Consider the following 13,869-nt stretch of genomic DNA (forward strand, 5'->3'; position numbering starts at 1 on the left):
TCCATTGTCTTTTTAATTAAACAGTGAAAAAAAGAAAATAAAAGTAGACTACTTTAGCCTGAAGAGCACTCAAGAGCTATTGAGAGCAATCGGATATGGAGGGGGCGCAGACTGGTGTGTGCTGCCGCTCGCAGGAGAGGGTAGCATTCTTCCTCACACGCATGTGGGAAGCTCAGAGCAGCAGCGTGCGATGCTTTGCCCTAGTCGGGGCTATCAGGACAAAGAGGACGTGCGTGGACTCATGGGTTTTATTCATCGCAGTCAGTGACGCCATGGCTGTGGCTGTGTTAAACTCCTGGTGTCATCTGTGCTTCTTGCTTTTTGCCACCTTACTATTTCCGGTCCATCTCTAAGTCCTAGTGGCTGTACCGCCAGAATGTCTCTTCTCCGTCTCTGGTGTATGCCTGACCATCTTCCTGTTGGGAAACTTCCTTCTTTCTCCTTCCAAAGCAATATCAGATCTCATCATTCTGCCAGTTAAGATCCTGTGCACTCAGAACAGACATCCCATTCATTATTATCATAATCTACAGGTGTTCTGTGACTTGAACCTTTCTTTCTTTCTCCTCAATGTGTAATACTTCCCTGTCCCTCATTCATGTCCAGGCCTCCTCCCCAGGTCCGTGAGCATCAGACTCCTTCAGGTCTCTCCTGGTCACTCATTGTAAAGAGTCCCATCCCCTCCCTGCTGTGTCACACTGCCGCCAGATGCTTTCATGTCAGGGTACATGTAGGAAATGACGCTGTGCCCACAGTGCACTGGGGGAGCGGTTGAACTGGGACTGGAGGGAAAACCTCAAGCATGACATTTGTTCAGTGTGATTATAAGAGAAATGAAGTATATAGTGTTAGGGAATGTGTAAAATAATTAACTTGTTTTGACTTTCTGAATAATATTATCGTTAACTTTTATAAGAGGGAGTGCTATGTCCGTGAACCTTTTATTATGTTAGGTTGGATTTTTTTCGCTTGACTCTAACAGTTACTATAGAGAAATTCTGTTTGCATGTGCAGGTGATGAAACTTAGAGCCAATTTTTAGTAAACATTCAATAATTGGCAAGAATTGCTATATCTAATGAATCCAAGTTCTTCCCTCTTTTCCGTTTGCATGTAATGTTGAAATACAGTAATTATGCAAATGGATTTTCATTTCATTCGAACTTTATTTCAGGTTCTTTGAAGTAATGTACTCTAATTTACTCTGTGGTGTGCCAGTAAATGTTTGGCAACTAGCTTTTCTGGAAAAAAAAAGTATGCATGCACATACACGTGTAGGTTTATACATCTTACTGATATAGAGGGTGGGTAGTATACAGTTTACAAATAATAAAATACATAGCCCTCTTTGTTGTCAATTCTGTGTACCAGTTGTTTCACAGATTGCGTTCCTTGATTTTTGCTGAACTTTTTAAACTGTAGTCAGCTTAAGAGTGTAGTTCTGACATGAATGTCGATTGATAGTTTTGTTTATGTAATATTGAATGACACAAAAGTTTTCAAATACTGGAAGGCTATTTCCTTGTTTGTTTGTTATTCTTAATGTAATGACTACAGGCATGACACACTTTTAAATTTAATCTGCATTATTAACATTTTCGCCATCACTTTCTTAAATCTAAATCCCAGGGGTTGGCAAACTATTTCTGTAAAGGGCCAGGTGGTAAATATTTTGAGCCATAGAGTCTGTCACAACTCTGCCTTTATTTATAGCACAGAAGCAGCCATAGACAATATAGAAATGGATTGTTATAACTGTGTTCTGATAAAACTTTATTTATATAGCTAAGTTTATGTTGTTTCATCTTGATAAAAAAAAATATAAAATGAAAAAACCCTTTTATTTACAAAAACAGACATTGGACTGGGTATGGCCCAGGAGTGAATGAAGCCCTAATTTTTAGCATTTGCCAATTTTGGTGGTGGAAGTACTTCCACTGTGGCTGGTTCCCATGTCATTCCATGACAATACTACACGTGGAGTTGGGAAGAGATGCCTCAGTAGCACACCATTTACCTAGACAGTAGTAGCGGGGCAAAATGAGTAGGAAGAGATGAGTTGTGAGTATTTCATTGCCTTTGTTTTCAGTACAACTTGTGAGCCGCTATGATTGCATTTTTTACAGTGGCTGTGTTTAACAGCGGGTCCCTAAGATTCCTAAAAGTTTTACCCCAGGCTCTCATGGGTTGATGTGAGCTGGCTCCAGCACAGTCCTGGGTAGAGTCCCTCCTCCTAGCTAGTGTGGACCCTGGCTGCAGGCCACAGGTTCTTTGTCCAAGATGGCATCACTGCCTTTGCAGCCAGCTGCCAGCATGGTTCTCTTGGTTTGGAGGCTGTGGTGGGAGCCCCTCAGGGGCATGCGGTGAGCCAACTGCCTGAGGGTGGGGCGGGGCCAGAACTCTCCAGATTCTGCTCGGGTTCTGATTCTCTGTAGCCTCTGGGGCTGAGGTGCCCACTTCTCCGGGCCCAGAGGTCAGAGGAGGATTTCCTGTAACATGCCGTGTGGTTATTTTTTCATAGTTTTTGGTACACTGACATTGTCTTGTTTGCCTGTCTGCTGTCTGCCTTCCCTGACATGTGTGGAAGTCCCACAAGCTCTGTCTGCTCCCTGACTTCCTCCTTCCTCACCATGTGCGTGATATGTTTTTATTTTCCCCGTAAATAGATCACTGCTGAAGGAACGCTCATGTCTGTTCTCGCCGGCTGCAGCAGTTGGCAGTGCGCAGTCCAGATGGGTTTGGGCTCCTGCGTCCAAGGTTTTCCTGTTGTTAGAGACAAGTGTTCCTTCTCGGTGTGTGCAGGGTGCCCTCCCCATTGGAAAGGAGCAGCTCCCATCTTCTAGCTACTTTCTCCCATATCAAGAAACCACTGTTGCTAACCTCACCACCGGGCCATGGAAGTTGCTCTAGGTTTCAGCGTGGCTAATGCTGTGTTTGTTTCCACTCCCTCAAAAAAGGAAAGAGTGAAACCTAAACCCAGTGCATCTTGAGACTGCTCTGTGCGGAGGGTGTGGGCCTCGTTGACAGGGCCAGATGGCTTCAGAGTCCAGAGGCTCAGTGGGCTCTCCCCTGCTGGTCGTGGGGTGCCCCCGCATCCCTGCTTTACAGAGAGTCGCACTGCCACATCTGTGAGATGACAGGACTGGCCCAGCCTGCAAACTCTGTCATTCCTAATTAGATGAAGGTGTTTGTGCTTTTGGGGACCCAGTTCCAAAGCCATCATAGCCCTGGTCTTGTAGGGAGGAGAGCGATAGCAGCTCCAGAGAAACCAGTCCACTGCAGTATCCAGGCGGGCCCAGGCCTGTAGAACCCCAGTGACCCCCCTGAGGATGAGGTGGAGTCACCCGTATGCTCTGTCAAGCCGCCTGGGAGGCTGGTGATCTGACACCCATCCCTTTGCAGGGAGATGGAAGTGAAGAAGTGTGTATGTGAGTTAGGGGAGTGAAGGAGGAGGAGAGCTTGCCCCACTGAAGGACAGATTTGCTAAGGGTTGGATAAGAAGACAAATGTGAAAGGTGATTTGTTACCAAGAGCCTTGTGCAGCCTTCAGCTGTTTCTTTCCTAGGGGCTTTCATTGGCAGGGTGAGCCCTGTAGCTCCCTCCCTCCCAGCACTGTGGAATCTGGGACGACCACTTCTTCTGTCACACCAGGCGTTTCCCCCGCCCACTGCTCCTCTGAGCCTCTTACCTGTCCGGGAGTGCTGCCTGGCACCAGCATGGAGACTCCACTCCTGGGCTGCCTCGGCATCTTGGAGGTGCCATCTCTCAGCTGGGTGCCCCATACCAGTCCCGTCTGCAGCTGCTCTCGCTATCTCGGGGGGATGTGTGGACATGGACTGCAGGTGGCAAAGACCAGTGGAATTTCCTGGGCCGCCTCCTGTGGAGGCAGCCTCCTGGGTCTCTTTTATATCCATGTCTTTTTTTTATTCACCTGGTCGTTGTGGCCTTTAGGCTGCCTCTCCATCCGAGAACCCCAGGGCTTCGCCCAAGTCCTGCCCATGCTGGTGTCTCACACTCTACATGGGCTGTCACTTTGGGTAGGAATCTTGTTTCTGCATCTCCGTTTCTGAATCTGTGAAATGCTCTATGCCAGTGCAGCTCTGGGACTTGTGGGACTGTGCCCTTATGGTGGTGGCACCGTGGGGAGCCTTCAGTAGACACAGGAGGCGGTGGTGGACAGTGTGTCAGGAGACCTAGCTGTGATTCCTTCCCTGTCCCTACAGCCAGAGCAACTGTATTTCTTATCCTCCACACCAGGACACTTTTAAAAGGAATGAGGCACTATTAAAAGTTACACTGGACTACAGGTGTAAATATGTATTCTGGCAAACCAGGTCTAGGGTCACTTTCCACACTCTGCTGTCTCTGTTTGAAAGCTGCTGTCCTTATGTGCAGTCCCTCAGATCCAGAATATCCCCTCTGCAGAACCGGCTCTGGCGACTCACAGCCCCCTGAACTTCCCCAGCCTGCACACCAGGTGTGGCCTGTGCTCTTGGGCCTTCCTTTGCCCCATCCTCTGCCTGAAATGTTGTTTTGTTTTCTTTTCTTTTTATTGATCTGTTAGTACACAAGCAGTAAATACATTTTTCTTTTTAAAATGTTAGGTGTTTGAGTTACAGCTGAGGCCACTTTGGCCTCTGTCACTGGTGCAGTTTTTCCTGTCACTGTGGAGGGGACCACTGTCATGAGTCTGGAGTACGTCTTTGTGTGTCAAGATACATCCTAGAACACCATGCGTGGTTTTTAAATAAGTGCTGGCACGCGAGTCTGTCATTTTGAAGGCAGCTCATTTCCCTCAGCATGTCCTGGCTCTCTGTCTTTGTTACATATGAGTATAATTCATTTCTTTAACTGCAGCGTAATATTCTGTGATTGTATCTGTTTCATTGTCATGGAGCTGGCTCCCAGAATTTATTAATAAAACAGTGTATTTGAATATTTGTGTGCATACCTGCACCGAATCTGTCGGACAGTAAAAGCGAGGAGTGCTGGCTTTCACCGTGGCAGAAGTGGTGGGGCAACTTCTGTGGGGGCCCTCCACAGGCAGGGCAGACCCAGCATCCTCCTCCATCGCTCTGCTCTGAGCTGGTGCTGAGGGGGTGGGAATGGGGAGGGGCAGCCTCCCGCACTAGCACAGGGCCCTGTGAGCACTGCCTGGAGCCTGCTGGGCCTGAGACCCTCCCTGAAGCCGGGCACCCCTCCTCCCTACTCCCTTTTTCTAAAGCCAGGGTTAGGTGCCATAGGGCAGGTGAGGGCAGAGCTGGCATTGGCTCTAGGAGGCAGGCTGGGCGGGGCCCGAGGGCATGTCTGTCCCTGACACACAAAAGCAGCCAATGTAGGGCCTCACTCTTTATCCACCTGGAGACAGCTGAAGTCTGTTGCCCTGGATCTTCTGTGGCTCCCCTCAGATGTCACTAGCATTCAGGAAAACCCTCAAGCACTCAGGAGCACACCTGGTTTAGCAGGAGTCCGGAGAGGCGGTGACTGCATTGATTCCCACTGCGCAGATCAGGACCCCCAGCTGGCCAGCACTTGAACCGTGTGCCTGGCAGATTCTCACACAATCCCATGGGAATGCGATTGCTTCCCCCGCCCCCACCCTCCCGCCCTCCTTAGAGACACAGAGGCTGATGACGTTCCAGTAGAAGGCTCTGGGTTCCATGCCCGCTTCTTCACTCCTTCGGCTGCCCCATCCAGTCGCATATGCGGCACTTGTCAGCCACAGTGCTCTGTGAGCTTGAACAGGGTGACAGGGTATAGTGCTCAGTGCAGAAGAGGAGCAGAGGGATGCGGGGGGTGAGGAGGGTGGGGCCAACTAGAGGGAGGGCAGGCCCGGCAGAAGGACTTCCAGGAGCTCAGGTGTGCTGATGCTGCTTTCACTAGCGCCCTGGAGCTGTTTCTGAACGGAGCATGGAAAGATTGCTGGTGAGCTGTGGGTGGGCTGGGCTGGGAGATGTGGCATCCAGGTGTGGCAGCTGGTGCCCAGCCCCGGCGGGAGGAGAGAAGCTGTATGCCAGCCTTGGCATCTGTCTGTTCAGACATGGTTGAGGGGAGGGGATGATTGGGGATGGCACTGGGTCCCAGATGTTATGTTGGGTGTGAGGGAGATGGCGTACCTCTGCCCGCCTCTGGGCACTCAGGGTATGAGGAGTAAGGTGTGAACCTTTCAGTCACATTTTAATGTTTCTGGGGTCAGGCCATGTTTTCCAGTTGGCACCATTTGTCTCTTAGTGGTTGGTGATACACCGGTGCATCTCAGGGTAGGTGAAACGTGCTGACCCATGAGCAGTCTGTGCTCAGAACCTCGGGCAGTGATCGAGCTAAGGGACACCTGTCACTGCGACAGTGCCAAAGTAGTTCCCTGGCATCAAGCTGCAGGCCCTCCCTTCCTGCCCTGTCCCTCTCTTCAGATAAGCCCCAAGCCCCTGGGTCCTGCCTCACTGTCCCCTTCATCTCACATCCACCCCATCTTGCCTGTCACCATCTCACTCCAGGGGGCTGGCCCACACCTACAGATTTTCTCTCTGGTTCAGCTCTGAGCTCTCTGTCAGACGGCCGGATCCAGCGATTTAAAACTGCAGTCGGTTCTGACCGTGTTGCTTGCTGCTCTGAGCATGGGCTAGGTCCATTATGTGACCTGCCATGGCCCCCTCTCCTTCCCATCTGGTGTTCTCTGTGCTTGTGCTACTGTGTGCCCCTGGCCCTTTGCTCCCAACTTGACAAGCCCTCACCTTCCTGGTCTGGCCTACAGACTGCGGCTCACTCTCCAGGTCTCCTCAGAGAGCCCTTCCTCCATCCTGCTCCTTGGAGGCCTCAGAATACCCTGAGCGCCCCGCAGCCCAGCCTGCCCACTGGCCCAGCCACACGGGGAGTGCCTTCAAGGCCGCGCTGTGCTTTATCTGTGTGTCTTTCTGGGAGAGGCGGTGGAGCCTGTGGTGAAGAGCCAGGTTTTGGTTGCGGGGCTTCAGGGGCCCCAAACCCAGTTGTGTGACCTCGGTGGAATAGGCGACCTTGTTGTGCCTTAACTTCCTCTTCGTGAAAAGGGACTGATAGAGCCTGACCCGTTTGGACAATAATTTATAGAGCTATGTGTAAGAATTTGTTTTCTTTCTTTCTTTCTTCTTCTTTTTCTTTTTCTTTTTTTTTTTTTTACTTTTACTTTTAGTTTTTTTGTGTGTAGTAAGAATTTCTTAATCAAGTAGTGCCTAATTGCCTAATTTGCCTTATTGAGGCCCTTCATAGTACATCTTCCAGGCAAAGCTCCCACTTTAAGCAGCGCCTGCCTGTAGGCTTATCATTGGGAGTGACAGACTGGCAGGGGGAGGGGGACCCAGAGACTGCCTCATGCTTGGTGGGGGAGCACTATCAGAGTTACAGTGAGAAGGAGGCCTTGGAAGCAAGAAACCTGGGGAGCTGATCAGGCTTTAAAAAGCTGGGCCAAGACTTCTTGACAGGGCCTCTGGGGTCTGGTGGGTGTGTGTGTGGGGGGCGGCATGTGTGGTTTTGAGTGTTTGTGTGTCTCAGAGTCTCGACCAGACACTCAGAGAGGCAGGGTCCCCTTTGGGTGTTGTTGGCAGAGGTGCTGTTAGAGGAACTCAGGTTAGGGGAGTGGGAGATTGCTGGGTATAACCCAAGAGGATAGGCCAGGCTACCCCTGCACCCCAGTGCTCATAGGTCTATCTGCCCTGAGCTCTGGGTTAAAGACGATTGTGAGGCCAGATCCAGTTCCAGGAGCAAGGGGCATTGGTCAGAGATCAGCAAAGGGGAGGTAGGGTATATCTGCTGTTCCTTCCCTCAGCCTGTTTGGAATTCACTGTTATGCCAAGAGGGAGGCAGAAGCAGCACTGGTGCCCCTTTGCAAGTGGTGGTTAGTGCCCTTTGGTGGAGAGACTCCCGCATAGGGCCCCAGGGCGTGAGTTTTGCACACAGTGCAGTTAGTTCTCAGAGCACCTGTGAGCTGGATGGCATTGTCCCCCCAGGACACAGATGAGGCCTGGGGGGACTGACCCTGCCCCATGGCAGGTTGCTACAGCAGAACCCCAGTTCCAGCCCAAGGCTGAGAGGGGGAGAGGGCAGTGCCAGCAACATGTTGGTGAGGCCTTGGACACGGATGGGCAGTAGGGACTTCAGCCAGGGGACTCAGATGTGCTCAGAACACTCTTCAGTGGTGATGGGAACTGCAACTCATTCCCCTCTACTGCACACCCTTGAAGGCACTCCAGCTTCTACAAGGCAGGCTGAGCTTGGTTTTCCCAAACCAATGTCTGGCCCAGTAGGCTTCTTCCTGCCTCTTTCTCCTGGCCTCACAGTCCTCCCTATCTCGCCCTATTCCATGTCTGTGCATGCCTATGGCTCTGCACCCCCACCGCCCCACTCTTCCCTCCCGAGCCTCATGCTCGTGAAAGACCTGCAGGCCTTCCCCGGAGCCCTGCTGCTGCTACACTCACCTGTCTCCTCCACCAGGATGGACTGTTCGAGCCAGGGCGGCTTGAGGACAGTTCCCACCCAGAATCTGGCACATAGCAGCCACTGAGTGGAGATCAGATGAATGCCTCCCATGCCTGAGGAGGCCCCGTCCAAAGTCCTCGTGAAACAGGGAGGACCGAGAAGATCCCCCGGGCAGGAGTTTGGCAGAAGCAGAAGTGCAGCGTTGTCTGAATGGTTCTTCTCTGGCTCTCCTCACCTTAATGGGTTCAGGGTTAGAAAAAGTGTTCAGTATGAGCATGGTCTTTCTCTTCCCTCCCCTGGCTGCTGCAGTCCCACTCTTCTGCTTCCGCAGGGCCGAGAGATACTTTGCATCGTATTTCCAGTCTTTTTTGTGATATGCGTTGCATCTGTTTTCAGGGGACAGAGACTCAAGCTCATCTGTGAGCTGATGAGGCCACCAGTAAATAAAGCAGAGGCTGTGGGCTGGGGATGGAGGCAGTATTGCCCACCATGGAGAAGGGCTTTATGGGTTTGTTGGAGGTGAACATGTTTTATTTTGATAGCTGTGCATTTATTGTAGTGGTACTAGGAAAAATATAACCTGCTTCCCAAAGCCCAGGTACTGTTGTTCAGGACAAGAGTGAAGTGGGAAAAGTGTAAAGGGCAGACCTTCAAGTGGCAGTTGGAACCCTGGCCTGACTAGTAATCTCTCTCCAGGGCAGCTTCCTGCTGCAGGGTTCAGAGGGGCACAGACCCCTTCCAGGAGCTCTCTAGGGATGTGTGTGGGGCTCCAGAAGTTTGAGTGAGACCCAGGATTTGGTATCAGTTGTTGTCGCAGTTGATGTACTCTATTTTTTTATTACCTCTGTTTGTTTATTGCAGTTATTAAGATTTCTGTTCATCAACAGTGTCCTGAGTTTCAGCTACTGCTCTACTATCCGATAGAAGTAGTTCTATCTGATATGTTTTGTCATCTTAGCACATTTTCTCCTTTCTAGTTAATCCTAGTGCTTATTACAGATGATCAGCATAGCTAGGCAAGCCTGATGTGCCGGTGTCGGAAGTGATGTCGTGTTCATCATTTATGTTGCAGGTGGCCTGGGGTCTGCGGACCCATGGGGCTGCAGGGTGCCAAGCTAGGGGCCTAGCTCTGGAACAGCCCAGGAGCCTGGGACTGTTGTGCCATGCAACTTGCACAATTCAGAAGGTGTGCAGAGGATGTTAATTGTTGATGTGAATTCTCAGCGGTAACAAGTTTTGTGAATTTTATTTGCTGTGTTGGGAGAGAGAAAAACAAGGGTTCTAGTGTGGGTTGTGCTGTCAGCGGGTGCTGCTGAATTAATGAAGACTGTGAGGCAGGCAGGGCCCCCTTACCATTGTGTCCCCAGATCCCACATGGGACCTAGATCAAAGGGGATAGATTGTGTTTGGATTGGCCTGGGTCTGGTATGGGCCTGGGGTCTGGTTGCTCCAAGGAGGCAGCTTGAAAACAGTCCCAGAAAGAGGCCATGTGGTGACACTGCAGGACTATGGGACAGACCATGGCTGCAAGGTCCCAAGTAGCCCATGGAGTCAGGTGGGAGAGGGCAGACCGAGGGGAGGCAGTTTCAGTGTGTTTTCTCTAGTGTTTTCCGGTGTCACTTTCTGAAAAGGAACTTGTCCTATTGCTTGCGTACTCATGATTGTCTTAGCTGGTTGCTTCCAATTTCTAATCATAAATATATGGACATTAAACAACAGCGGGAAGTCGACTTCTTGCTTCCAAAGAAATAAGTTGCCAAGACAGACTTTAAAAAGTAGAAAGGTTAGACCTTCCACAAACATCTAGCCATCTAAAATGGAGAGGTGAATCCTTCTGCCTATACAAACAAGCTAGCTGTTAGAGGGTGGTCGGGGTATGCTACTTGTAGGATTTCAGAGGGTCTTCAAACTGAAATCTCAATGTTCTCAGTATGAAAAACCTGAGATCAGATGCTTATGTAAGGAAAGTGCTATTCACCCAGTAAACCCAAAAAACCAAATGGATAATGCTGGCCATATTTTGCCTTTCTGACATTTCCTTGGGAATCTACAAGAACCTCCCCTTTCCCCTCCCCCCAATAAGACCATTTAAGTGTGTGTTAAGCAACTACAGAATACTAAAAAAAAGTTTGGCCAAAACAACAACAACAAAAAAAGTAGAAAGGTTAGAGAATTTGTTACACCAGGATGCAGTATATAGGGTAGCAGCACCAGCGAGAGCCCTTGGTTTTGGAGTCAGCTGGGTGAGGTTTAGATCTTGCTTCACCTCATCTGGCCTTGGGCAAGTTCTTCTACTTCTCTGAGCCTCTGTCTCCTCATCTGTGAAATGAGCCTTCGAGGCTGCTCTGAATAGAGATTGTGGTCACCAGCTGGTAGTTCTGGGCACAAAGACAGGCATGGCGTCTGGGGGTTGTCTTTCCAGGCTCTGGCTCACCTGTAGTATGCAGTTCCTGAAAGTACCCAGAGCTCCTGGACAGTGGGGAGCCAGATGCTGCCACCATCTGGGTGATGTCTGGTGGATGTGCTCAAGGGCTTATGCTTGCTGTTTTCATGGGTCTGGGGGTGCTTGTTACCTCTGACACTCTCCATCATGTGGGCACGAAAGGACCAGCCTCTTGGTGCGCGGTGTACCGATGCAGACCGCGTGGTGGGTTTCCATCCTCTTGTGGGGTTTGAATCTGCATTGCCTTAGGCTGGTTCAGTTCATGGCCGGTTGTTTTCAGGTTTGGGCTTGTAGCATGGTGTGCCACACAAGGGTCACAGGCTGAGATGGTGGGTAGACAGGAAGGGACAGTGAGCTGTCATACCCTGTTCAGGGCCTCACTTTGCCCAAGACACCCAGTCTCTAGAAATCCCACACCAGATCCTATTGGAGGGGTACAAGAAGGTGATGTCAGGGTGGGCCGAGATCTACTCTTGTCACTTTGACTTCAAGCCTCCTGGCCTGTCCAGATTCCCAGGGTTGTCCCCAGATCTGTGCCATCACGTCTGTGCAGGTATGTCATTGTCTACCTGGGTAGAGTAATAGTTTCATTGATAATGTGTCTGTCTCCCCAGCAGCTGGGGGGGGGGGAGAGTCCAGTTCTCTATGTCTGTGCAAGGAGGTGGCTTTAGTGCCAGACCTAGAGGATTGCCTGCACTGGGTCCTCTTTCCTTCCCCTGCAGTTAGTCGCATCTGGAGACACACAGCCATACTCAGCAGAGTCTGTGGAGAGATGGCAAGAGCAGGTTAGCAGCCCTGACAGCCTGTGTGCTGCTTTGCCAGGCAGGTGGGCCCACATCTCTGGGACCCTTTGCTTTCTTCCTCCCCTTGGCAATGGGGTCATTGCAATGTGTAAGCTGAGGTTCAGAAACAGTTGGGACAATACCAGTTGGCATTGAAGTATTTGGACCCTTGGAACAAATTTTAATACCTGGGAGTTTATTTCTAAGGAAAAAAATGAGAGAAGGAAGTTGCATGTGTGAAGATGTTCGCTTGAACGTTGATTACAGTAGGAGAACCCAAAAGGAGATGATGTGTCCAGCAGTTGGAGAAGGTCAAGGGAATTATGATGCATCGATGTAACATTGAGCTGTTGAACATGAGCTTTATAAAGATTATATAGGAGAGGGATGCCTGGGTTGCTCAGTGGGTTAAAGCCTCTGCCTTCGGCTTAGGTCATGATCTCAGGGTCCTGGGATCGAGCCCCGCATCAGGCTCTCTGTTCAGCCGGGAACCTGCTTCCTCCTCTCTCTCTGCCTGCTTCTCTGCCTACTTGTGATGTCTGTCAAATGAATAAATGAAATCTTAAAAAAAAAAAGTTATGTAGGAGGAAGTAAGGGTTAAATGAAAAGAGAAAATAGCATCTATAATGCAGTTTCAACTGCATAATTGTCACTTGCTTGGGACAAGCATGGGAAAGTCACTCACAGAAATGTTGCCATGGTGTGGGTCATGGGAGTGCCAGGGGCTCAGGGAGACAGTGCTGCAGTTTGGCCTTTGGGGTCAGACCTGAACCATGTTGGTATCTACCTCTTGGGCTGTTGGGAGTTCAAGGACACACATGTGATGGGGACTCGGAAGGTGCTCTCAGAGGAGAGGAAAACCAAAGAGGTTGAGGAGACTGGACGTGAAAGGTTATGGAGCCAGATGCAGGCGGGCTCAGACAGCACCTGCCTCAGCTGGCTTAAAGAGGTGGGCTCAGGACCACTGTATCTGGGGCTTGAAATGAGAGTATAAGGAAGACACACTTAGGGGTTAGTGTGGGTGGGTTGGTTTGGAGGTGCAGTGCCTGCCCTGAGGGAAGGTAGAGGGGGCTGGCTAATGGGCTTCCAGCTCCCCTCCTCCGCCCGTGCCGCTGCTCCCAGAACCTAGCCTTGCAGGAGCAGAGTCAGTTGTGGGGCAGGGGCGTTGGCCAGTGGCCCATGGGCACGCTGAGTACCTTGGAGATGCGGAAGAAAGCTGTCGGGTGGGCGCATGGGGCCCAGAGGCGGCACCTGGGCTTGCAGTGCAGATTTGGAGCTGCCTGAATTGGGACTGTCCGGGAATCCCTGAGAGTGGAGACGGAAGGAAAGGCTGTGGGGTTGGGGCTCAGGGATGGCGGGGTGGAGGGCGAGGAAGCTGCGGAGGGGCTGCCTGGAAGAACTAGAGTGAGAGATGAGAGGAGGCCAGGCTGACGGCTCCTTGGCTTTGGGCTTTGGTGACCGGTCACCCAGGCAGAGCCGTTATGGTGCAGTGACAGGTAGAGATCCTTTTTAATGTTCTCGAAGGTTGTAGTAAAATCCTGCCTTCTGTTTCCTCCCCCTGCTTGCACTACTGCCTTTTTCTTGCTGTGGCTGACTGTGTTTGGTTACCCAACAGTACGATGAGGATGAAAAGGGGAAGAAACAGACTCAAGACCACACGTCAAAAAACAGGTTTAAGATATTGAGGAAGCAACGTTAGCGAATGACGTGTAGATGGAAATCCAGTGAGAAGCGAAATCCTCTCTGTTCCCAGAGCTGCTCAGTGTTCTTTGCACGCATTTGAGACAAGGAAAAGCGGCCGTGGTGCTTCTGAGGAGCCCAGCTGAGACCTTGCCTGCCTTGGACCTTGGTAAACAAGACCTTGAGGCTCACTGCAGGGCTTTGCCAGCCAACACTCAGCCGTGGGGCAGACTCCTGGCCTATGGTCATTTTGCTGCCGCTTCCCCTCCTGTGAGAGGCAGGTAGTTTGGAGTGAGACAGGAAGTGCCACGGGAGTGCATTTCAGCCCTGTGGGCCGTTGCTGGGTGGTGAGGCTTCCCCCTTTGAGCCCTCCAGCCGGGAAGGTTGGGAGGAAGCAGTTGATTTGGCTCCTGGTCGCAAGTGGCCTCGGTAGCTGTGGTGACTCTGAACTGTGCCCTCATCCTCCGCCAGCAACCTTCCACTCATCTGCCATGCCACGGAAGGCTGCCACCTCGCA

General features: G+C 51.0%; 1 protein-coding gene across 3 annotated transcripts in view; it reads left to right on the forward strand.

The window, feature by feature from the left end:
- The window catches only part of MED26 (mediator complex subunit 26), a 52,093-nt gene that overhangs the window by 15,872 nt on the left and 22,352 nt on the right, over positions 1-13,869 (forward strand). The window contains exon 1 of one of the 3 annotated variants that reach the window (XM_045082180.1): positions 12,254-13,521. The exons of the other annotated variants lie outside the window; for them this stretch is intronic. The gene's annotated coding sequence lies outside the window, so the exon portion shown is untranslated. Of the gene's footprint in view, positions 1-12,253; positions 13,522-13,869 lie in introns of those variants that run through there. 3 annotated transcript variants of the gene reach the window in all.

This window comes from Mustela putorius, unplaced genomic scaffold (assembly GCF_011764305.1).
Source record: "Mustela putorius furo isolate JIRA1106 unplaced genomic scaffold, ASM1176430v1.1 tig00000095_pilon_pilon_pilon, whole genome shotgun sequence".
Taxonomy (NCBI): Eukaryota; Metazoa; Chordata; class Mammalia; order Carnivora; family Mustelidae; genus Mustela; species Mustela putorius.